The 24,598-nt window shown below is 37.8% G+C and overlaps 1 protein-coding gene and 1 long non-coding RNA gene across 4 annotated transcripts in view; both read left to right on the forward strand.

Annotated features, from left to right (window-relative positions):
* LOC148172751 (uncharacterized) overlaps positions 1-24,598 on the forward strand; it is a 114,935-nt gene that overhangs the window by 55,139 nt on the left and 35,198 nt on the right. The gene's annotated exons all lie outside the window — the stretch shown is intronic.
* LOC148172752 (uncharacterized) lies at positions 23,569-23,952 on the forward strand. Its single transcript, XR_015770246.1, has 2 exons — positions 23,569-23,659; positions 23,736-23,952. It is a non-coding gene; the product is annotated as an uncharacterized LOC148172752 (long non-coding RNA).

The following is a 24,598-nucleotide window of genomic DNA, read 5'->3' on the forward strand; positions in this document are numbered from 1 at the left end:
TTGTGTAAGTAATAAATTATATTGCATTAAAACATTTGTGTTGAAATAATATCATTTTCGTTGTTTAGAACATGGAATCGAAGCGGTCGGGAAACATTTTACAGGCGGGGGAAGTCAGGATGAAGAAAAGCTGACAGAATTTGAGGAAGGTGTAATAAATCTTTTGGGAGAAGTTGTCATTGAAGGTCATCCTGGTACGGAGGAGTCACTGGTTCCCAGTCTAACAGCAGAAGAACTGCCAGAGAAGTTGTTACTTACTACACTTCGTCAGCCAGTTCAAATTAATGAGGAGCAAGAATTAACACCTATGCAATCTGATATAGAATGTGACCATAATAGTAAGACTGAACCAAATAGAGAATCTCTAGCAACTTTCCCAACTCATCATATGACACCACCATCATCACAGCATAATCTTCAAGTCCAAGTTTCCAAGTCCAAGTCTTTGCGTCGATCTACAGCACGACTAGATCATTCGCTTGCGGTTACAGAAAAATTAGCATCTCAAGTAGAAGAAAAACTCAAATTAAAAAGAGAATATTATAAAAAAAAAGTTAGAATTGTATGAAAGGGAAGTTGTGGCAATTGAAACGTATTATAAGAAAAAAACCGAAGCTCTATAGAATATGAGAAATTTTCAATTTTGTACTCTTTAGGAAGTAGTTTTAATTAAGTACTTGTTTTTTCCGTTTCTGACAGGAAATTTTTCTCAGGCGTTCCTTACTTTTTTATAACAATATGTAGTTAGGTTTTCGAAAAAATATTAATAAAACATTCTATTTTACCAATATAAACAATTTTATTTTAAAATAACAATCAATGTATAAAATGGTTACGAACAATCAACTCTCTGTGCCTTCTTCCTTCATTTAATTCGGCCAGAGGCCTCCTCTCGCGTTGCTCTTCTGCTTGTTGGTTGAAGACACCATAATCAATGTTGAAGTCTTCTAGTTCTGGAGGTACGTTATTATTAATGCATATGTTATGGAGTACCGCACAGGCATTAATGATTTTCGATGCACGCTCTGGGACATAGTGTAAAACTCTGTGTTTGAGGAGGCATCGAAAACGTAACTTCAGCACCCCGTTACACTGTTCAATCAGTGATCGTACACTTTTGTGGCGTTCATTGTATCGTGCATATGGAGGGTTTGGTTCAACATTTTCGTAAGGAGTGATGAGGTAAGATCGCAATGGATATCCAGAGTCACCTAGTAACCACAACGATCTGTGTCCCTGGGCATGTAGCTGTTCCATAAATGGTAGCACATTACTATTCCTCCAAATATAACTGTCATGAGTACTCAAACGTTTTCCCACTATACACAGTACCGTGAAAAATTAATTAATAAATTAAACTTGATCAACTTATAAACTGAAAGTCACAGGAAATTATTGACAGGACAGTTAGCGCCACGATACCATCAACAGTCAAGAGCTTTCCTAGATTTTTGTCTCGCAATATCTCATTGCGAGTACTTATACCCACTCGCAACGCAACACTCGCATATTTGCGCGTACGATTATCTACGAGTGGTTGGAGAATACGAGTACGCTCCCTCGTTCGTACTTTTCACTACTTGGGTGTACGCAAGTTATGTGCACCGTTTCGAGAATCGCACCCCAGATCTACACAGCTGTATCCTATTACTCCGTAATTAAAACAGACAGGACCACACAATGCAAAACGACGATAAAGACAATCGTTTTTTTTCTTCGTTATTTTTCCGTAGCTTTAATTTTCGATGGCTAAATTAAGTTATACCTTTATAACAAACGAGTAATAAAAAACTGTAAAATCCATCGAATTTAAATTTCAAGTTGGGGCTGTAAAGTTAACTGAAGTTTATTTGTTGCCATCGGCGCTGTTGCTGTTAAAAATAATTTTTGTCTTGTTTTAGTATTTTGTTTTATGGAATAAAATTGCTGGCTCAGAACGAGCATGAGCGGTTTGAAATTATTGTTTATAAAAAAACAGAATTTTTGCGGAAATTTTTAAAGTATGCATTCAGGTCGAGTGCTTTTTGAACTTCAGTGACTGCAACAAAGGAATTATTTTTTAATTCAAGACATGAACTCTAACTCCGAAGGTCATTGACGATGAATTTCATTTGATCGCTTGAAATTAATAGTCCCTTTGAAGTTTCGTTATAAAGCTAAATTGTGGAAGATTCATTCACATCAGAGACTGGCAATAAATATAATGTGAGCAGGAAGTACTGAAATTTCATGAAAGCGGCGATGAGACGATATCAACCATCAGGTGTTAAATGTAATAAAGAAATTAAAAGTAGTAGGAATAAAAAACGTGAGTAAAATAATTTTCCGCCACTGAAGGATACATAAAATTTCGTCTTCCACTCCGTTCCTGCTGCACGTTAATAATCCTAGAAACCAGTTTGCATTTCTTCTCCGCTCTTGCTGTCACGAGATGAAATCTCGCAATATATCGCAATAAGCTTGAAATTATATAAGTTTTCGAGTTATTCGCGATAAGACAGTAAAATTCACAATACGTCTCCTAACGCCATTCAGCAAAACTTCCTGTTAAACGTGGTTTTCATAACTACACTTTTGCTCCCCCATTTTTCAGAGTGGTGTAGGCTGCCTGCAGCTTTTCCTGCCGTCCGCAAGCACAAATGTCTCGGTGGCGTCAAGTTGATTTGTAGCTTAGTTCGCGACACCCGACACATTCCGGCGACCAGATATACGGGGAAAACCCGACCGATAAATGTCTGAGATAAATAACCGATACTCCGGCGGCTTTTACGGCGCTGCCGTCGCTCTTACTGCTCCGCCAGTTTCTATTCATACCGGGAATATAATGTGATAAAAGTTTGTAATAAACTGGATTAAGAACTTTGGAATTTATAGGCGAAGTTTACTCCTTCTTGTAAATTACTTATTAAAAAAATACACGAGGGAAAGTGGCGAAGATCGGACAATTGCCGGAGGTGGAATCGAAGAATCGAGTCGAAAATTGTAACTAGCAGTGGACCTCGCTAGTTAATGGATTTTTTAAAGCAATTTGGGCAATAATTCAGTTTCCATTGAAAAGAGTAAATCATCTGAAAAAACTTCGCCATAAAGCGGCAGTCATTTGGGAAATTATCAGACTTTTAAAGCTATCGCTGTATTGATCTAAATTTGTTGAAAGCAGTTATTGATTCACCCTATATACAGTTACAAGAGGGTGGTAGAGAAACCTCATCAATCGCTACGTGTAATCAGATATTATTAATCAGCATTTATCTGATTTTGAATTGATATCAAACGAATGAACTTGAACCAATTGTGGCTACCAAATAATTCAGAACTCGGCGTACCTTGCCGATTCGTTTAATGAAAATCTGAATACGTTCATTTTTTGTTTCCAATTTCCGTGGCAAACATTTTCACATTTATTATTAACGGGCTTTGTCGGCGGAAATTTTGTGCATAATACACGTGAACAACGAGTAATTAACTTTTATTTATTGCTTTGCGGACGTGATTAGCTTAAGAACACGGTTTCATTTTAAACAACAATAGAACATGCCTCGTTACGAAGGGGTAAAAATCACCATGTAATAACACTCGCGGGCACGTAATAGACCACTCGAACAACTTCCTGCTGAATTTTAAGCCAGCAGGAAAAAAAACTGTTTATTTCTAATTTAGACGATAAGCGATGATTCATATCTCCTGCATACTTGGCGACGATTTACGATCGGCAGGTACTTGTAATTTCTAGGTAGGTGTGGAGCCAACGTCGTAACTTTTCTTGTAAATTCGCAAATATGTGTACACGTTTTTCCGTTTTGCCCACGTATGTACACATTGCTGCGGACATATCATGACTTATTGTAATTCTGTGCCTCCGAACCGAATTACTGGAACATGTGGAATGCCGCAGTTATTATTCTAGTTTCGTGTATGTGTTTCTGATTTATAGAATTAAATCAGAAACCACGACTGTGAATGTTGTGTAATCCGATAATTGGGTTAATTGCAGGTCATATAATAATTGAGTTTGATGCCTTTGTTTGGATGGCGGTCGTGAGCGAATGTGTGGTCAACAGGGCGGAAATGATTTACGGTAACGTGCGAGAAATTCCTGGCCTTCTTGGGAACCACAAAGACGACTAGCAATTTTATTAATAATAATTAGAATAGTCTTGATTTATCCGCCTGAAAAAACGAGAACTTCGGAGCTCCTCCGGCATATAGATTTTGTTCTTTGACAATTTCTTTTTCTGAACCCTTTAATAAACGAGTCCGTGACAGAAAGACTCTGGTTGTGATTAACGAACCTTATTTCAAAGATGTGTTAAATTTTTGTAATTTCCTCTTTTTTGGACGTCTCCATTGCATATTGCAGCTCCTGCCGCGCGATGATTTGTTGGCATCATACTCGTCGACTTAATCTCGGCATTCTTCCAGATTCTTATTACGTGAAAGGGTTGAGATTGATGGAGATGAATTTCCAGTCGCGCTTCTCTCGGGTCGGTGCTAATAAATTTCCTCCGAACAACACGTAAGGCGGCAAGTAAAGTGTTGTAACTATTAGATATGCATGTCTGGATTGCAGGTATATCCGCCAAACTGATTTGTCTAAATCAAACACGAAATGCAAGCGAACGTGTCCAATTTGTTGCAGTGATAGACTTAGGTCACGTATCTCTTAAACTCGTGCGGGGTAATTTGATGCACAAGGATATATGCAGGGGATTATTTATGACCAGTGCGAACTCACTATTAAAATGTGGCCCCGTAAATCCTAGAACGCTTCTTTCACGGAACGAAATTAATTTTTCGTTTGGTGCATACAGATACGGACGAAGCATAAATCAAGAGATAATTCTGAGGGCGGGGGCACGCGAGGTGCTATCACGCCTTATATTTCAATTACCAAGACTTAAACACGGCATGGATCTTCATTCGAGATTTTTGTGAAAGTGCTAAAGAAGCGTGAGATTCCATTAATTCGGATGACGGGACTTTTCGGTGTTCAATTAAATAATTACGTCGTACGACGGTAGATGCAAACTACTGCTGGATTATTGTCGGTTAAAGTGGAGGAAATTGCCCCCAAACGAGTTGCCGGCTTGATAATGCAGACGAATGTTTATCATTAAGTCCTTGAACTATAATGCAATCACAGAATCTCGAGAACGTCTCATTAGTCTTAATCCGGCCTACACAAGTCTTTTGTTCAACATGTATATAGAACAGATAACGAATGAAGTTGCTAAAACTGTCCATTGTTGATAGGATCTGCCACCACCCAGCACATTTAATCCTATTACGATTATAAAGACTTCCCGGTGCTCTGTTAAACCGACAAGGGTTCTGCATCATTGATGGGGACTTATCAAAAAATAAATTTGGACGCTTTCACTCTCCTGTTTGTATTATTTTTCTACCAAACAAGAAAATACAGACATGGCTGAAGGCCATAAAATCACATCTAATTATTCCAAAATTGAATTATAAATTAAAAGTAATGCAATTAGAGAACCACAGAAAAATGAATTTGCAGTACTAAATGCTCCGATAACGGTTGTGAAAACAAAGCTGTTTACGAGCCTACATGCAAAATCAATTAAATTCGACAATCAAATATTGACACCACATTTAAACTTCACATCAGCATCATACAATAATTCAATCAAATAAAAATGTTAGCGCGGAATCTTTTTATGGAAATCTAAAGATTTCATTCAATTTTTTTACTGGCAAGAACTAGGAAATATGTGGCGCGGATCATCAATCTACCACTGTATTAAGTTGGATCTAGCCTAAAATTTTCTATTTCTTATGATTTTGGTTTCAGTGTTTGAGAAACCGTCAATTCAAGCAACGTTTAAAGTTCGTTGTAATGTTGTGGGAAACGAATTAAGAGTAGTCATGTAATTTTATGTTGAATTAAATTCGAATTAAGAACGAGTGTTTTTCATGGTGAAATCAAGATATTTTATCCTACATTTAATTTCATTAAATACTTACAGTAGTATCTCTTTAATTCGGATCAAGACTATCTAACTTATCAAAAAATTCGGATTAGCGGGACATGTTATTTTCAATTTATTTAACTGGATGTCACCGGTTGAAATTTCTTAAAAGTTTAGTGAGATTTCCGGATTACGAAACATTTATGTATAAAGACAAAAATTAATGCGGATTACTGCGACATCCGGATTATCGCAGGTCCGGACTATTCAGTACGGTACTCACATATGTTGATGAAAAATTAGACTCCCTAGACTATCTAGAAGTCGAATATTTTCCTCCAAACATAATTCATAACTGGAGCAGTAGTTATCCTTCGCCAACCAAACTGCTACTCACTTTTACGGCCACACCATTTGCGCATTTGATGGATCGATTGAATCCGAGACGTGTTAACACGAAATTAATTTAGTCCCCGAGATGTTAACGAGATCAATAAAATCGACAGTATGTTCGAGTGGCCCGAATTATTGCTACGTCTTGTGCATGGAACCAATTTGTGAAGCGGCCTGCTGAGCGGGTTTATGAGGGTGCACAGCAATGTGTGGATATAAAATTTTATGTTGTTTATGTTAAACATTTTCATGGGTGGCTTATGGTGGATGTCGCATGTTTTATTTAAATACAATTTTTTGTTCTTAAAGGGTTACAAAATTAGCGTTTTACCCACGTTAAGACATTAATTAAGCTTCTGTGGGGATGATTTAATGTGTTATCGCCCTGCGAAATTTTTCCCAGAGGATCCAGTAAATTTAAAGGAGCAGGAATAATCCGATACCAAAACAAATATACACTCGTATATTTTCTTAAAAAAGAAAAATTATATTGAGGAAATTTTATAACCAATTTTCTCGCTACACCGAAAAATGTTTATACAGCTCCCTTTGCGCTCAACACCAAATAAATATTAGAATTTGCGTGTTGATCAATCAGAATCACGTCAGGTATGGAAGTATCCTTGAAAATTTATATTTATTGAGGATCTGAGAACTTTCCAAAGTCCTTTCTGTTTGGAATCGATACAGTAAAACTGAATGAACCGTTTAATGGTCCTCAACGATCTGAAGTCACTTCTCTTTAAAAGACCGAACGGATCAAAGTTTGAGACACTTTGCTCTAAAGAATTTCCTGCGGTTAGTTACCGATTTTTCCCAACTAAATAATCTGAATTTTTCTGCTTAACAGTAATGAAAGGCGTGTTTGCTTGGTGAGCCCCAATTGAATCTAATATCCAAACATCGTCTCTTTCAATCGCCTGTAATCATAAAAAGCGACCTCTAATTTTCTGCTACCGTAAATATTGACACGAACGAATGAATAGACACTCCCACACTTTAACGTTAGATCAAATCAAAGGTAGAGTGGAGAATACAACCTAACAAGATCGCGAATCGTATTTAAGAGGATTGCGGAGGAAAAAAAAGCATTGAAGTTTATTAAAATGCTCATCTGCTGTATCAGGTTTCTCCTGCAATCAAGCAGGACGTGCACTTAGCATCGTGGATCATGAGAGCAGTTTATTAGCGTTATGTGAACGCAGGACATAGCTCATTTGCACCGGCACTAATTACAGCAGGTGGACACATTCAGTCGTTTTATTTAATAGCTGGGGTGTGTGGCTGAAAAGAACGGGAGGTAATTATGACATTAGTTTGATTAAGAATTTTATGACCATTTCGTCGCAGAACTGCTGTAAATTAGGAGTATAACGATTGCATTCATGGAGGTCAGTGTAACGTGGTAGCAGGAATAAAATAAATAAAAGAAAGTATTGCTCGTTCGATAGTCCCAAAGACATTCTTTAAACCTTCATGTTTTCACAGGAAAAAAGGTGTGCATGAAATAACTGTCGTTGCAGCTCCGTAAGACTTTCGATTTATGTTTTGTACGAGAGTCGTGGGTTTTCTTAAAAATTTCACCTTGCTGTTAACACGTTACCTGGAAAATTAAGTCGCGCTGTTCTCATCCAATTGATTTTTAAATTACAGCCTGTTGGCGTTCTGTTCTTTAATGACCAGAAGTTGGATCGGAAACGTTCTCACGTACGCGCAACAGCTTGACCGAGTAATTAATAAATCGTTTCTGATTAATGATTGGTAGGTCGGTAGTGCTGTATAAATTACTTAAATACGACTAATATATCATAGTTTTTCCTGATTAATGAAGCTTTGGTATTGCTTGATGTGTTTATAGAAGTTCTTTCTTTTTTTACTGAGATAAATCGTTTCGATTTATTATACCACCATGGGTGAGGTCTGAACCTTTGGCAGGCTACGGGTCAAGCGATCATTAAATTCTGGGTGAAGGTGACGATCCAGTGGGTTGATTTACAAATGGTAGTGTTTTTTCATTTAAAATATTATCCATCAGAGAAGAGAGTCACAAAAGAACACGTGGTAATTATTGCGTGCCCCCTCTTATCTACATCCGTTTTGTAGTAAGAACCGGCGAAAATGATACTATTCTAGGTTAGACAAGTTTACTTACCCCGAAGTACCTAATCTATCGGGTGTACTAATCAACATTGCCAAACTCAAATATAGCCGACATTTCTTTTTTCAACTTGGTCTCACCATTTCCACGGCTATTTTCTCTTTTACTCGACCTTCTCAAGATTTATACAATACAGCTCGAAATTCCCAGAACGAGCATGGGAAATTCACGTTCATTATCCAGTGTCATTATAATGAGAGCATTTCCTAGAACCGGTGACAGTTAACTAAATTATAAATTCCAAATGCACTGCATGTTTATTATGTAACTTGGCCGACATAAATATTGAATTTTAAGGAGAGGAACGTGTTTGTGAAACTACCCCCAGGTTCGTTAATATATTCATTTCGTATGACGCAACGTAATGAAAATAAAATTTTCTGTTGGGTGTTCTTTACGCGTTGAATTCCCCGAATTCCACCCCGAAACTCCAGACTGTAATTGTTTAACGTTCATAACTCGCGATCATTATCGTCCTCTGCGGCTGCGAAGACTGCACTTTATTCCACCCTTAGCGCCACATTCTTCTGGATTTAATGACGGAAAAGTCGGCGTTTTTCAGGGCATGAATACGATAACAGGACGACAGACCTGTCGAAAAATTCCTGCGAGCTATCATTACGAGCGGGAAATAAGTGGTCTAATTTTTGCAGGATCTGAAACCGAATTTTCGCCAACATTAAAATGCGTCGTCTTGCTGGCCACTTTAAAACATTCAGCTATAAAACAGACTTTTTATTTCGGAATAACGTTTATTGTTTCCAACGGTGTACATTTTTATTTGCGGTTTTATCCGGACGAATGAAAGCCATATTTTACTGTTGTATGAACGAAAACCGTTCTCCTGCCAGATGATTGTGTGTTTAAAGTGAAATTTATGTTGGCAGCTGACCTGGGATAGAAAACTTCATTTGTGCAACGAATTCGGGTTAATATCTTTCGCTGTCGGAAGAAAAAATGAGCAAGTTCCGGAAACTGCTCTCGACGAAATCAGTTATCTACAATAAAATTTTATCTCGTGCGATTGTTGTATTATTAAATTGATAGAGAAATTACGACGAATAAAATCTGTTACGTCTGTATGTGGAATTTTATTGTTGGTTGAATTAAGCTGAGAGCATAAAATCGGCACTCTGGTATTTTCCACTTCGATGGAAATAAATAATTCGTTTCTTTGTTATTACAACCGACTATAAAACAATACAAATAAACATTTTTTGATGCACGACTATAAAGACGGAATGAAAACAATACGTGGACTGTGTACAAACATTTTCAGGTTTGTTTGAAATTGATCTGGACGACAGAATAGTGTACCTGTTTTCACAGTTTTCGCGGAGATTCACGTTTATTTATCAGGTGCTGGTAGATTTCATTGCATAAAATTGCATCTAACTCGGCGTCTGAATACAATCATTTCCATTTTCTGTATTTTCAGGGATTTTCCGGTTTCATTTGAATGATAAACAACGTTTAATTATCTCGCGTAAACGACCGCTTCGGGACTCTAATAAGAGCGATGAAAATTTTCAGTTTCGGAGAAATGTCGTTTAAAGATTTTATTCGCACAATATTTTATCCTGAGAATCTGGTTAATAATGTCAAGTTTTTCAGTTTTGACAACATTATCTGCGAAATGAAAATTAATTACTCAAAATATTATGGTATTTAAAATTTTGCGGCATCGCACGAAGAGTTTAAGAGCTACTCGAGACTTACGACTTTAAGTTACGAGATTAGGAAATGTGAGGTAGTAAAGCTTTGTATTTAGTCCAAGGTTTAAATTTGTGGGTAATCATAACAATGACTTTATCTAGACAAACAGGAGACGGGAAATGGGAAAGTTGAAACTGTTTTTTCATGACCAATTGACTAGAAATTGTCTTTTTATTTACTTTGAAATGATCGGAGAAATTACAGCAATACATTCGATTGTTAAACATTTTTTTCTTTATTTCTTTTGACGGAAAAGTAAACAACATGAATATGTCATGTACATCCATGAACAATAACACATTTTTATTTCCGTTATTAGAATCAAGTACTGTCTGTCAGCCCAATTTAGATTCATCCTGTACAATTGCTAATTTAATTTTCAATTTACAAAATTAATTAATTACACACTGCGTGTTATTTAACAAGAGCAACATTAAACTGATGAATGTAATTTATTTACTTTTTAATTTTAGTGGTCCTGCTGGAATATTTTTTGCTCTTTAATTCATCGAAACAAAGTCCTATTTAATATTCTTCCTTGATACTGAAACATCTCAGTTAACTATCTCTTTCCCCCTTTTATTGCTCCTAAAACTCTTCGTTTATTTTTTTGTCGTCGTTCGGTTCTAAAAGTTTTAATTGGAAGCAAAATTTCTGCGTGGCATAATTTATAATATAAAAATATTGTTATCACGGATCCCAACTGTTTGATATACATGTATGCAGCCTGCACGACCGCAGCGCCATTTGGTTTGCAGATGTCCCATACAAAAACCAGTGATTTTACGCGTCAATATGTACGTTTTATGCATACCAACCCAAATTTCGCAGCACGTCCCTGCGATTCCACTTTCCTTTTCATCGTCATAATTATGGGCGCTAGAAAAAAGAGCAGTTTGAATTGTAATATTAACGGGATTTTTTTGTTTCAGGTGAGTTCGGAGACTTGGAGGGATGCGGTAATGTAATTAAACACGGGCGGCAACCCCCTCGCGAATTGTTTAAAATGGGTAAGATATAGAGTAATCCTGGCGGCAGAAAATAGAGAATACACACACAGTAATGAAATTGTGTTCAAAAGGAAATATATTTGTTATTCATAGCGCATACATAAAATGAGCCATCGCATCAACCGATGTAAAAGCCACTACGTACGCAGAATAATGTACGATCTGCAATCGCGAAATTTCGAAACTGTGGTGCCCTTTTGACAAACTATCAGACAATAGTGAAGGGACAGCAGGCATCGAAAAGGCAGGGCGGTATCATAATGATAGTTTATTTGGATTATCTCTTGATATATCATCGGTCATTTGTCAAGTTTATAGGGATAAGTAGCTGAGTAAAAAATGGATCGCCGCCCCAATTCGATTCTTCTTCTGACTGTTGATGCGACAGCTGGCAAAGATAACTACGTTTAATTTACACATTATCCACCTGAAAGCGGAAGCGTATTTATCAATTTCGTCGCTTTTTTTTCGACTTCAAATGATATTTATGGTCAAATTTATCACTCCGCCGCGCTGGATTACAAAAATAATTTTAGATCCGTGACGACAATTTATGAGATCGTTATTGTTTACACAGTCTCTAGGTTATCACACGCGTGTAATGCTTCTCTTTTTGATTTTAAAATGTTGTACTTGGTGGATATTTTTAAAAATTTTGTCAGCAAATTAAATTTGGTAGGTTCCTTGCAGGACTTCGTTTGACCCAGAGAACCTCATTACTTTTTAATAATGACTACTCTCTCCAACGGTCGATCGTAAATTATAAATTTATCAAATGCGTCTGCCACAATCCAATAAAGCAGACCCTCTTATCTGTAATGGCGATACACCCGAAAGTGGGTATTAATCTGATTTACCTCCTCCTCGTACATAAGTACGCAATAATCCTCGATACCATCAAGCACGATATCCCAAAGATGTTCGGACACAATTGCCAAAAATCCTCCCGCCGAGAAAATATTTACGTCGTTGTTTACGACTTCCTCTCATTATTACGACATTCGGAAGTCGTCCAACTCCAGGCAGTTATTAATATTTTTAGCAAACATTGTGATGAAGCACCTGTATGCCACAGCTTTAATCGTTGCGTCTAGACGGCAGACAAATCCAACAATTACAAGCGGAGCCCTTTGAAGATTATAGTTAAAGGAACTTTAAAAATATTTATGACAAATTAAACCTTTTGATGCGACTTTTTTGCGCACCAGGTTTTAATTACGTCGAACGGAAGGACGGTTTTTTGCAAGCAGCGAGTTATGGAAAACAAAGTCCGTTGAAAGCAGATTGAGTCCGCATCACTTGGATGTCTCTTTTATTATCGTGAAAGACAAGATCTGATAAGACACGCGTTGAGTAGCCTGTGAAGACCTAACACCTCCTTAAAACATCGACCGAAGAGTACTTATCCTTCTACATTTCGGGTGCTTCTTTGTGGGTTTCGGAGGATACGGGTCTGGAATAGGCGGTTTAGTGCTTATTAGGGAGCCAAAGCTCCAGCAGGAACAATATTCTCGTTTCGATACAATGCATTTTCAAGTTTGTCGCATCATTTTGTTTTTATTCTGATGTAACAGATAGTTGATAGGTTCTATTATTCTGGAAATAAATAAATTGATGGTTTAAATCTTCTTGTCTCGGCATGAAGTAGGTACTTATTTAGTGCGAGATATCTCTTGTTTCTGGTCGGTTTGTTATCTGTGCTACAAGAAGTACAGAAAGGACTCCACAAACAAAATGTAAATGAGACGATGGAGCGAAACACGAGATGCAAATAAAATTAATTAAAAGCACAATTAAAGACAACAAATAAATAGATGTAATGAGGACAAGTAGTCTGTTTATAAAGAAGGCAATTCCGAAAATCGTTTATTCAGTCGAGACGGAAGTTCTGATTACGCGTAATTGGTGCTCCCTTTCTTTGCGCTCCTTTTGCAGTTTCCCAAAAATAGCAACATACTATCGATCTAGCTCTGGCATTACTATTCCACAAATCAAAGTCATAAATGCGAGTTGAAACTCTCGAAAAGCACTGAAAAGTTCACTCCACCGTCCACGTGACATGGTAACAAATAATTGTGTAGAGAAAAGTAAACAAATATATATCACAACAGAGACGAAGTTCGCGCCACAAACTCATAGAATGACAATAAGGAATTCTTTCTCCGAGCACGATTCGACCCGTGCTGACCGAGCAAAGCTGTGCGAATGAGATGAGACTTGTTAAAAACAATACAAATACGTGATATTTTCGATTTATTCGCAACGAAAGACTCATTCTTTTCGGTGCAACTGTGGTCGAGACTAACACAATTTTGCTTTCCCGGACTCATTTGTCATGTTGCATTTGCAGTGCTCCCCAAGGCGCATCATTCGACCATTTCCTTTCCACCATTAACTACCGGTCTCGATGGAGATGGTTAATTTCACTCACTATTTCCGAATTTTTGTCGGCGGTGCGGACGGGGATCAATAAATTCTTTTTATTGTCGCCGGTCAGAAATTCTCGGGATGTGAGTGCATTAGTGGCGGCGATTAAAAGGCGGGCGACAGTATTAACGCAATAACAGTAACAGTTATCGTAAGCTATTCTGTAGTCGTTGTAATTAGCGCCATGAAACCGGAGATTGCATGATGGATCCGGGACTGGAAAAGAGGACATTGTCTATATGATCAATGCAAGAGACGTCGCTGGGGCTTTAAAGGATATCAAGAGAAATGAAAAGTAAATTAAGAAAAACCATCAAGAGTTTTTTACGGTTTGGTTGAACAGAATCGCGCATTTTAGATAATTTGACGCATTTGCCATATTAGAGCGCACCCACACTAAAGAAACTCCTGTGGAATTTTCCCACTTCCTTTTGCTCATAAATAACATTTCCTCCCGCCCTTGATTCTAATCAAACTCTAGAAATTTAATTAGAATAGCAGCGAAAATACTGTATCAGAGCGCGTCGTTGTGAATAATTTTTCTAATGAATGAGAGAGTCCCGAGATAAATGAGCCTAATTCCCCTGGAATGAATTCATGCATGCAAAACTAGTGCAAGTGGATTTAAAACTGTCGGAGAGATTATTATCACACCATACAAATGTCAGGACATTTGACATCCGTCGTGACAGCGAAACGGCGGCCCAAGGAGCCTTGTCTCTTTGATTAAAAGCTTCCGAGCTTCCAGTCGCCCTTTCTTATTAGGCTTATGCGACAGCAGTGCGAAGTATTTTTCGAAAAATTCTCGTTGTTACGTGCTGGAACATCGTACAGAGCTTTTTATCTGTCTTCCTATTACTGGATTTGGAAAAAGTCGTTTTTGCTTGTGTAGGATGTGCTCGATATAATAGGATTGCATAGGCGAGTTAAACTTCAATGGAACTTCAGTTACAAGTGGGGCAATTAGAATTCCACTACAATGGAACAATTTACACCAAAACATAATGCACTTTGATATTACTCGAAATGGAGGAGTCTAATACAAACTTTAAAGTTTGGTGTGAGTAATGATAATGTTTATCAGCAAGGATGGCCGTCGTTTGTTCCAAATTTAGAAGTTCGGTTGTTTATCAAACTGTGAAAAACTGTAGATTAATAAATCGCTTCTCGAGTTTGTTTGCCAGTAGTTACATGTGTTACATAGTTGCATGTAAAAGTTAGTTGCACACTTCATTATTATAGCAATTGAGAACTCAGCTACAACAGCTATTTTTTTTGCGAACAAGAACAAAAGTTTGTAAAGCTTTACGTAGCCTTACGTTAAAATTACACACAACATTGTGTTTACGAACAATGTATCGCAATTTCATAACTTTCTGCACGCTACTAGTTTAAATTTCGGCCGGCAATAAAATAGAAACCTGCAAAGTACCGAACGTCATTATAATCCGTCCTCTGTAGTTCTGTTCCCAACTCGGTCCTCGGGGATCCGTTAAAGAAGTTGAATAATTCCCAAACGGGCTGCAACGAGGTCAATTGCCGTCGCAACAAAACCTTCCTACCTGCAAGAGTTCGTTCGATGCATTGGAAACATCAATAATTGAACGTACACAAGTTAAGAATCTCCGGTAATAAAGTCGAGTCCGAAAAATCGTGGAATTGGGAAATCTTTACGGCAGCCCGGAGCGCGTATCCGTTTCCGGTTGGCCATTCCGGGCGCGTCGGAACCATCCGAGGGCCTCTACGTGCGCCACATATATCGCCCCTATCTGAGAAACTGTCACTGCTGTTGCCGGCCCGACAAACTCCGACTCACGTTCTGAGGACGTTCGCTCCGGTTGTGCTTATTGCTACTTGTAAGAGGACGGTAAACACCGGATTTTTGCTGGATTTCGACGATATCGATGGGTAATGTACGTAAATGAGCTTTTGTACCGGATTTGTCCGGACATCATACCGTCTCCTCAGGGATTTTGACCGTTTTATTCCACCGACTTTCCGGTGCTTTAAACTATTAACGTTGGAAATTTACCCTATGAAGGAGCTCAAAGTCGAATTTTAGGTTTAATGATTTTTATTAAACTGGTCAACAAAATTTAGACTTTTTTCTCTCGAACTTCCATTTAATTAAGTTTTCTCGATTTATTTTCAGAGAAGAGCATTAATCCAATAAAAGTTTAACAATCTGTTGGAAGTTCTGGATTCGACTTAAAAGAGAAGATTGTTAAAATATCCATTTCATGTTTTAAAATTCAGTAATTTAGCAACATTAGGAATCACTTTATTATCTCATAAATTAATTAATTGGAATCTTTTTCTTAGCATGCATATGCTCGATCTGAAAACTGTTGTTTTTGTGTTTCACCCCTCTTCACGGCCTTGGGTCAACACAAGGACACTGAGGGGACGCAAATTGAGTTAATTTTCCCTCTTATACGTAAAAGCTCCGCGGTGCAATCGATTTTGCATCGTGGAGGTAGCTGAAGCCGGTCAATAATATTTCTTCCACAGGAAATTAACGATGAAAATAAAATAGATTGCAGAGTCGAGTCTTGAGCAACTCATGCGTAAAATATCCCGTATTAAACTCTGACCATGATCCTTTCAAAGGAAGAATCCACTTACTTGCCTTTTAAAGTTCCCCGCGATGCCACGCTATAAATCCATATAAATAGTCCACAAAAGATGGATTATCGGCCTTTGTGAAGGGAAATTTGCAAGTAAAATTATTTTCTAACAACCCATTTTAACTAAGATGCTTACCAAGCAAAGCTTCTTTTGTTCATCAGCGCAGTAAAGGCCCGTTTTAAAGCGATTGTTATACTGGGCGTTGCGAAAAATGACGCGTCTTGGGCAATGGGATCATAACAAGTGGTTAACGGTCGAGTGCTCAGCCTCAGGCTTGCACAAACATGTCGTTCGTCCACAAAGCGATGGTTCATTTTAATATGGGGCTTCGGGCTGTTTATAATTGCTAGGGTTAGATATTCCACTACATGACGCAAATAATCACATTTATATTTACAAAACGGGATAGATAACCTCATGTTATTACAGCAACAAAGAACCCCATCACATCCGTTGTGATTTATATTGAGTTTAACGTCAATCACCTCCTTAACAATGGCGACGATTTTTCATCATAGTTTTTCACGGAATCGATCAGACCCAAATTAATTTTCACCACTCGATTTATACTTGAAAACGCCAGAATTTTACAACATCAACCGTATTTTATTATGTAAAATATTGACGTGCAAATTACATGTGTGAACAATTTTAAAGTCGTTAAAACCGTGAGTGGTCCCAACTTTTATATGTTTAACCTGGGCACTGTCATAACCAGCTTCATTAAAAAACGATCTAATTTTATCTTTTCATAAAGATCGTTCTTTTGGGAGCAACTAAATTTAAATTTACAGCCGTCTCACATGTCTGTCTTTTTGACAACTGCACGGTAGTTTCTTTGCCACTTTTATACCATTCTTTACGTGAACTGCACTGCAGACGTCGAACAAGATGGATATTGCAGGAGAATAATAAATTCTGGCTCGATTGCACGAGTTGTGCCCTGAATTAATAAACCACAGTGACGAGGAGGGTTGCAGAAAAAGTTACGGTTAGAATTCTGGATTATTATTATAGTAAAAATTGTTAGGACTGTTCTAGTTTCCACAGCTTTGACGGGCCAATGCGGATGTCAATCTCTCCTAATTCATGACATGTTATCATTTTAACTGCTGTAGTAAAGTCAGTTCCGGGACAAGACGGTCTCTGGTGTTAAAAAATGTATAATTGTTCTTCTCGTCGCGTCATCGCGCTTATATCTTTTTCTGCAGCAAATCCAGTATGGCTTCGTCAAGACCCTACACAGGTGTCTCGTCATAGTCTGCCGCGTTTATAAAGAACTGCCCCCGGGATATTAAATTTCCATTCACAAAGGGATACCTCATTCAGTATTAAATTCAATTATACACCCATCTCATTGCCCCATACGTCAGTAATGTTTGCTTGTATGTTAGTACGTGCATGTCACGATTTATGGTACCATCTATGCAAATACTTGCCCGGATCTGGTATTGTTCGACCTCCTGGTTTTATTGTCGAATTAAGTTCTTTCATACTCGCACAGCATAGTCTTACGGTTTTTAAAGGGATCGAAAAAAATCAGTACAGTTGTGTCGAACGTGGTGAAATTACAGAACTCAAATAATTGTTTTGACCCTCCAGCTCTTGTAACGTTTGAATTTATCGTAAAAAATGTATTTCGCGTTTCCCCGAGGACATGAAAATATGTTTGAGGTCGTTTCCACGTTTCGTACATAAAGCACAAGTCGATATCTCTATCGATTCCAAATATAATTTATTATTATCCCGTTTTATAGAATAGCGGGCGCAATTTCTTTATCGGACGAGACGGTGCAGCTACTTACTCCTTATCAGGAAACTAGCAGCCTGTCGCTCTATAAGTCTTTAGACTAACAATTTAATCTACAGACTTACACTTTTTCATTTTAATCCGTGAAATATTGGATAACGTCACGAATGCCGAAAACCCATCATCAATAACTATTTAAACGAGCAACCGTGTCGGTCGTCTTTGAGATCGAAATATCAGGATAATTATCCTTTTTAAAGCGTATATCGGGAAATTGCCTTCAGAACTGCGATCACAAGGACTTATTTTTGGGAAATCCTGACACATCAGTCCAATTAGGGGGCAGCATCTTTTATGCTCTTTTTTAAAAGGGAAACGACGTTTATCGACATTTTTTCCGTCAGCCATTTATGAGCTTATTCTCGATGATATATGATTGTACTTGTAAAAACAACAATCTTAGCATTTCGCATGTGTGGGTTCGTATAGATCTAGACTACGGTCTAACTGGCAACCTGTTGACATTTATTTAAATGTGGTTTTTGTACTTTCTTCGCCATTAATCTCCACAACGTCACAATAACGTGTTCCAAAGCTCAACTGACAGGTTGGTAATTGCCCGAGAAACACCTTGCAGATTTTTTATTGATTTTTTAATTTTGCCACATTTATAATTCATTTATTCTACTTTGCCTCCATAATGAAATTTAAATTAATTATATAATTAATGGTAATTTTGGCGTATCTTTTGCCGGACTGTCACTCCTATCGGATATTTATGATTGAATTATGTTATTTACAGGAAGTGAAAACTCCGCAATGCTTGACATTTATGAATAACATAAATACAGCTTATGAAGGCCGTTTCGAAAATATTATCATAAATCATGTTATTCAAGTACCCACTTAGTTGTCTTGTCTTTTGCAAATTCTTTCATGAGAGATCTTGATTTTTAGCTCTTATTCCTAGTATTCAATTATTCACCATTCTGTTCTTCAGTTACTTTAGCACTATCCTTGTTTCCCCTGCTCTTGCTCCGGGGAAACGGCACGATTAACGCTATCAAAGCAGCTCTGTTATACAGACGAATAGTGTATATTAGTCAAATTAAGCTGGAGGCGGCTGTATGGACCGCAGGATAGTGCGGGCGTGAATGTGAGGGCCATTAATGCAAACCACCCCTCCCTAGGGAACTGTGTCCTTTCTCGCATAATAATCGTTATCATTTTTATCACTCTCCTGCCAAAAAAACTGACTCACACAGTGTTTTGTTCCTGCTGCTGTTTTAACTTGATATGAGATCCGCGAGTGTTAATTAATTCGGTATCCTGGATTCGTCCGTGGAAAGGAAAAAAATTGAAATATAAAGGATCTCCTTGTTCAATTTATCGTTTTCCTTTCATCACTTTGTTCAAGATAATAAAGTTTCTGCCTACAGTTCCACAAAGACGGCATCCACGCAGCAGTAATACACTTTGCACTCCCTCAAAGGTTTATCTCCAGTTACGAGTTATGTTTAACATATTTTGTTTTATTCGGAGTTTTGCACCATTTAGAGCTATGAAACTCGTTAAAACTAATTGTTGAACTTTTCGTGGGTTTCGTAGAGGCGTTTTAATATTGCGTCCAAGAATAATAGTTGTGTCAATACGTCTTTATTTTTCCTTCTTTTGTGAGAAACTAATATCCACAGCAGTGGATTAATAACAGATTATAGACAGTTCTGTGACTCACCCCCTTTCCATTACAAATGTATCGACATCGAACGAACGATCTCCTGAATTGTTATTGAATCACAGAAGGGTCAACTTGATTAATGAAAAGTAAGTGGCAAGATTAGATTTGAGTGACTTTATCACGACAAAATGGCTAATAGATCGTACCCATTATCGAACAGACTCAAAAAACTCACCCCAACTAATGTCATTTCTATCTTTTCTCCGTTATTATATCAAGAAAATTAATGGCACCCAATTAAGAGTGTTCCGTTGAAAGAGGCGATTTTATCGAGTCACGAAAGTAAGCGCCCAACACGCTTTTTACTCATAATTGCTTAATTTGAGCGGTTTCACCCTGTATACGATACCAATCAAGAGATAGAACAAATATTGTGTTAGTTGCTCTACTAACGGTGATGGGATGTGGCCCCATATCCATTCCAACTAACGGTCTCTGAGCATTATTTAGCCCTTTAGCATTTGGTCCTTCAAGACCATGAAACCCGACAAGTGCGTGCGATAAAGAGCACGTCGAACCTCTGGAAATGTTCAATGAAACAGGTCCGGCGTAAACGGTTAATCATTTTTAGGGTTTTTGATATAAATATGGCGAAGGGGGCAACATCGATAATTTTAGTTTACATTGTCAAATATACCGACTTGGCACATTGCCACATGATTTACGCCTGGAATTGTATGTACAATGATGAATTGGCTCCGATCTTAATTAACTGATATTTGAGTAATATGTATCGAGAGTTCCTGTTTACACCCATCTCGCTATCTTTTATTTTGACTCAAATCCTTTGACTCTTTGCGTTAATTAGTCTTAATAACGTCCGGTGAGATTTATGTCTTTTGGTTTGCTCATAGATTACGCTTATTAATAATTTTAACTCTAAATTTGATGCACGTTTCTAAGCCCGTAGTGCAAAGGCTTGTACGAGGGGTGGTAATTTTAAGTTGATTCAGATAATTTGCAAATTTATGGCTGGGAGCGAGTGAGTTTTGCATCCGAATTTCTGATTTAAGGGTGGGAAGAGTGCATTGTTTCGTTTTCAACGGTGATAGTGGGTTTGCTATTCTGAATATTCCGCTGGGAAATATTTCCACAATTGCCCTTTATGTGTGGAAGTGTTCATAAGTTTGCACCATCTGGAAAGTAATCATGTGTCGTAAATCCACAGATAAACGAAAGGTGGAAGTACAGTCCAAGTTTAGCCAGCAAATTAGAGTATGTCTCAACAATAAGAGATTAAAGTCGCAAGGGATGAGTTTTTATGCAGTTTTCAGCCCACGATAACTCAGAATTTATACTCCTTGAAAGTTTTGGTCCGATGTAAAGACTGTTTTATCGATACTACTTCTACAAATTTGCGTCATTCTTCAATTCAGTTCTTCGGAAATAAATATTGCTTGTCATCGCTGGGGGTCAGGTGAGGTGTTAAGCATGTGTACACATGTTTATTTAGAAATGGCTAATTGAGTTCTCTCACAGGTGGCCCTCGAGGCTGCGGTTTTAGCGGTCGCAGTCATCTTGTCAGAAAGCGTCCGCACCTGACCCCACATCTATTACAATTCATACCTAGCATTACGCTCGCCTGCACTCCATCTCACACAGAAAACCCAATTTAACATCTTACTATGTTGGCCTTCCGTTGACTCACGATTGTGTGGTCCCCTCGAATCATTTCATGCTCCTTGCTCTGCCAAAAACCATTCAAATTCTATCGGAAGGGGAGACGAAGCAATATTTGTCCGATTCCACCACTATTATTATCTAACGGGGGAATGCGATTATTTGCTGGATTATTATTGACTCGGACAGGTTTTGCGATGTGAAAAACTTTCTGGGGTTTTCTTTTAGCTTCTAGACGTTTTGTAATAAAGGAGGCACTTGCAACAAGACATAATTGCACAGATGTCGCCTTTGCTAACCATTGTGTGAGTGTATAGCTCGACGCACCATGCAAGGATGTGATTGTGAGGGGGCGATAGTATCTAACGAAATTTGAGCGCTTTGGGAGCTACCCGTAATCAAAACTGCAATTCTAATTAGGCGCGAGGACCTAAGAAGTGACGCTTTTAAAGACATTCAAACGGGAAGGAACATTTACTTGAATTGAAATTTTATCGTTGCAGGATAACGAGCAAATCTCTGGAGTGCATGTTTGCTTAGATCGAAATTTTAAGTTTTGATAACTGTTTTTAATTAACACTCACCAACAATGCTTACCTGAGGAGCGTTCAAAGTTAATAAGTTTTTTTCGTTGACAAGAATAAACAGAAAATTTCACTGTACAAATATCACAGTGCTAATGAAAAACGGAGTCTTACTTTTATTATTTTTAAAGATAATGAAGACTTGTTGCTTCAGATTGCTGGTAATGACCAGATACGAATAAATAGCTGTTTGTTTTTTATTTGGCTCGACTATAACGGTACGGATTAAAGTGTGTTCTTTTTTAATTTACAGCTTTCTTGCTTGGCTCGTTCCACGCTGACACTTTTTCATTTCAAAGATCAAAATTCTCTCCACGTTCAAATATCATTTTATGTTTTATAAATCTCGTGGAATCCGCCCCTGCTTTTCCCGCTTAAGCCGAAAAGTCTCATGCACCTGATGTGTCACTATCGGAAATCTCCGGCACTGCTCTGACTGCATCTCTTATTACCTTAATGCCCCAATAAAAGAAATAGAGATTTCCCCATTGATCTCTGCTTTAAATCCCGGTTTCAACGATTTATATCCCAACTGGCCAATGCCTTTCCGGTGGCACTTTTTTTGCCGAAACAAAATAAATTAAATTCCCGTGCATTCAGACTCATTTTTCAAAGTGAAACGTCGTCTCTCCTTCTTATCGTTGCTCTTTAAGACATAAAGTACATAATTGTGAAATATGGACCGCGCGTGTTGTAAAATCGAGCTGGGGGGTCGTTACCTCTCTCAAAACGTAAAAAAATACAGTGCGGTCGGAATGTAACAATTAACAAATGTAGCAGTTTAATTAAACCTGACAAGCATTAATTGAATGTCGGAGTGAGTTGGATTTTACTATCACCGGCAAAGTCTTTGTAGTTTTATTAATTCTGAAGGCATAATAAATGCGCTGAATGTGAATTCAATAAATCAACCCTTTGGAGACTTTCACCTTTTAGATAAATCGACTTTTGACACAATCAATCAACTCATTAAAATTTCAACCGGAAATAAATTATCTTGGAATTCTTGTTTTCCTGAAGTTTGTAAAGTTGAGACGAGTCATTTCCCGCAAGTTGTGTGTTTACACCCTAAACTTCTCGCGCAATTATTTAAAACATCCCGCCTTAATAAATCAACAACTCCCCGCTCGAAAAAATTGTATAAATATCGTATCCAATTTAATAAAACTTTGCAAACTAGTTCGGGAAGAATGCCGCACGATATTTTATCCCAAGACTTAGATGTCTGCAGTATCTCGATTGCAAATGCAAGACTGAAAGCGGCGGTGTCGGGGATAAACTGATATTGGTGCATTCATCTCCAGCTTCGGCTATCAAGAGTTTGCAGTAAGTAAATGTTTTGGCTTCGGGATTTCCAGACAGAGTGTATCATAAAGTTAGTACGGGAAATGCGCAAATATAAACGATGAATCTTCTGGAAATTTAAATACCGCGACAAAAGTCGCTTTGGTCAAAAATTGAAAAGGGTTTTTCAAAGCGCTGTACTTTGTGCGGTTTGCTCATATATTGCAAGTATAACAGGGAGTATTTTGTAACATGAATAATCTGTTTGCCGCTTTGACAGCCAATCGTACGTTCCTACTCGACACGTCGTAGTTGGAAGCATTCAACAGTTAATTTACTTTAAGTGTCACTCATCCAATAAAGCACACTGTTATTGCGCTTACAAGTTGCCGTCATCGTGTTACATGTAAACAATGTAGTTGAGTGTTATTAACTAATAAGATCATATTTTGAGTATGAAAAGATCAATAAACTAATAGATGTTTTTTTTTCAGGTAAGCTAATGGAATTGCTCGACTTTTGGTGGCAGCGCTAACTACATCGCAATTTCACCCTCGAATCGGGACAGAAAAATCGCGACGAGAACAATGGTCCAATCACTGTTAATTTCTGTGGGAACAATACGTGGCTTAATTTGTATTCAGTGGCACATTCTGGAAGAATTTATGCCTCCCAGCTGTAGAGGAGCAATTAAAAAGATAAGGAAATGAACGGCCTTCTTAGTCCTTCCCCCGACATTATGTTTTCGTATTCCGGTCGAATTAGTTCCGGAAAAATCAATTACGTAATGTTCTAGTGCGGGTATAGAGAGCTAATAAAAATAAATGGGATTCGCAATAACCCAAAGAAAACTAATAAAAACTGACAGACTATGTAAATTTATTGAAATCTTCTCCGGTTGGGTTTTTTCGGCGCGCGGATTTACAGATAACTAATGTAAATACAAATTTCGTATTTCCAACCACTTTGCCGGTTACATTAAGAATATTTCGACCGAAATGTATGAATATTAAAGTGTATTATGAAAATTTCATTGTCGAGAGGCGGCGTCTTTCAATAACGCGACTTTTTCATTCGAGCTTGTTGTGTTGCAAGTTTGTTGATTATGCGACATAGACTTGCAAATTTAAGGGTCTTTTCCTTGCAGAAAACGCCCGTTGTGTACTTTGCAAAGTTCACTATTAACTCATTGTTGGACGATGCAAGGCGACTAGGAAGCGGTTTTATTTACTCGGGAGAAGCATTTTCTGGTTCGGTACTTCTCCAACTATCATACAGAACGAATAAAACACGAGAAATATGATAAGATTAGTAGTTTTAAAGGACAATTTACATCGCTTCTTCCCGAAAACCCAGT

Source organism: Gnatocerus cornutus, chromosome 6 (assembly GCF_029298725.1).
Source record: "Gnatocerus cornutus isolate USDA-ARS CGAHR chromosome 6, icGnaCorn1.1, whole genome shotgun sequence".
Lineage (NCBI taxonomy): Eukaryota > Metazoa > Arthropoda > Insecta > Coleoptera > Tenebrionidae > Gnatocerus > Gnatocerus cornutus.